This window comes from Medicago sativa, chromosome 8, assembly GCF_051527215.1.
Source record: "Medicago sativa cultivar Bolivia chromosome 8, Bolivia_mono, whole genome shotgun sequence".
Taxonomy (NCBI): Eukaryota; Viridiplantae; Streptophyta; class Magnoliopsida; order Fabales; family Fabaceae; genus Medicago; species Medicago sativa.
Genome location: NC_140756.1, coordinates 56,910,379 through 56,912,434, shown reverse-complemented (window position 1 = coordinate 56,912,434; position 2,056 = coordinate 56,910,379). Strand labels below are relative to the sequence as shown.

Below are 2,056 nucleotides of genomic sequence, written 5' to 3'. Positions count from 1 at the left end.
TTTCCTATTCCTTTTCCGTCAGAGCGCTTGATTGAAGAAAACACACCTCGTACTTGGTACTTCTACTTCATCATCATGATTGTGTTTTTGTATTTTTATTGTTTATTGTTTGTATTTTAATAGGTTATATTGTATTCTTCTGTGTGTTAAAAGAAAAAAGATGAAATGGGTTGTGCAGAATTTTAACTTTTCTTCATTATTAAGGAGTTGGTATTGTTATAAAGTATAAACAAAGGTTGTATGTGAAATTGATCATGTTGCCTCATATGCTATGCTCAAATGTACTCTTTGATAACAAAAGCCATTTATATACTTGTTTTAATCTAAAATGAATAAGTGAGTTTTTGTGCAATACTCTGCAAACCATAGTAGCAATCAACAGAAACGCAAAAAGTGATTGACATTGGAAGGTTAGAGATGCTTATTAAGACTAGGCTTCCATCAACCATGTCTTGTTTGTAGTTTGTTGTATGTTTTGATGACTCTTACTGGTTGTAGTTTTATTTTTGTTTCTAGACAGGTTTTGCACAGGGATGACGGTTTGGGGTTGTTGCATTGTCTCTGCCATCATATGGTAGCCTTTGATGTGGCGCAACTCATGAAATTGGTGGATGTCCAATTTATGTTAGGTATAATGATATTCAGCTGCAACTCTTTTCTTTATACACATTCATGAAATGGACATAGATTTAATGGAGGTTTTTTGTTTTTATCTCTATGATGGTTTTATAGTGATAATCCATGCAACCTCAACTTTGATCTTCTTAAGAAGCTGGCAGGCCTACACATGACTCTCTTTTTGTGATCCGACGAGAGATACGACTAGGTTTATGCATACAAATCAGGTGCTATTAGCTGGTGTTGGTTGGACATGAAGATATTGAACAGAAACTATCTAATGTTTCCAGGGCATCTAAATATCCTTGAGTTTCTAAGCAAATAATGGTATATAATCTGTCATCTCTTTCCATTCTTTATGTTAGTCTGTCAGAAACTTGTTGCTATGTACATAACTAAATGGCCTTGAAAACAATTATGCTAAAGCAATAATTTGTTTTAGTTCTATAAATGGTATGATTTGTTCATGTTTCTTCAATTTTATGGATAACAACACATATTTTGGACTGGGCAGTTTCCATGTGAAGATAGCAATTTGAAACCCTTTGTATGAGATTGTAGTTCATAGTGTAAACCTTTTTATGTCTATGGATTTGAGTAATCAAATCACATTGTCGTAGTATCTACAATATTCTCTGATGAAGATCTACAATATTGTCGTAGCTTGGGAATTCTACAATATAATACCAAGCCAAGGTTTGGGTATCCACATGATGAAGATCATCAAATGTATCAGATGATGAAGATCACCAAGCATCAACCGTGTTCACTCGAGTAAAAGACAAGTCAAGAAATCGTGTCAAGAGCGGGGTTCTTGGAACACCGTGGGTGAAGAGTGATACGAGGAAGAATAAAAATAGTGTAGTGGCGTAATCAAAATTTAATGTAAATTTTTTTATGCTCTTTCAAATTTACCAGGACCATGTTAAACCTATATTATTAATGAAACATAATATGTTGTTAGTTACTAACTTTCTTGAACAATACTATAGTATGGTACTCACTAAGCTTGTAATGTACTATTCCTTCTAATCGCACTATGTATGGTTTTATGGTTCTTAAGATAGATATTGACAGAGTATGAATATGAATATGTTTTTTGTGACCACATATTTTAAGGTGCGTGACCACTATTTTTTCAGAAATTAGAACTTGTCCGTCTTTAGGTGTGATAAACTCGCAGATTGTAAAATAAGTTATTTATTGTTGGAATTGCTTTTAGTGCAGTGATCAAATTAGATTGTGTGTTTGATTTGCCTAAAACAAGATTATTTATACCTGGTAAAGATATACTAGCCAAATATATGGTATGTGTGACCACATTTTTTAATATGCGTGACCACTATTTTTTCAGAAATTAGAACTTGTCCGTCTTTAGGCGTGATAAACTCGTAAATTGTAAAATAAGTTATTTATTGTTGGAATTGCTTTTAGTGTA

At 32.9% G+C, this 2,056-nt stretch overlaps 1 long non-coding RNA gene across 2 annotated transcripts; it reads left to right on the top strand.

The window, feature by feature from the left end:
• The first annotated feature begins 230 nt into the window (after positions 1 to 230).
• On the top strand, positions 231 to 1,709 carry LOC146899793 (uncharacterized). Of its 2 annotated transcripts, XR_015022777.1 has the most exons (3): positions 303 to 629; positions 733 to 945; positions 1,282 to 1,709. It is a non-coding gene; the product is annotated as an uncharacterized LOC146899793 (long non-coding RNA). The 2 variants fall into 2 exon arrangements; XR_015022776.1 differs by having other exon boundaries at positions 231 to 629; positions 733 to 1,709.
• The last annotated feature ends 347 nt before the right edge of the window (positions 1,710 to 2,056 follow it).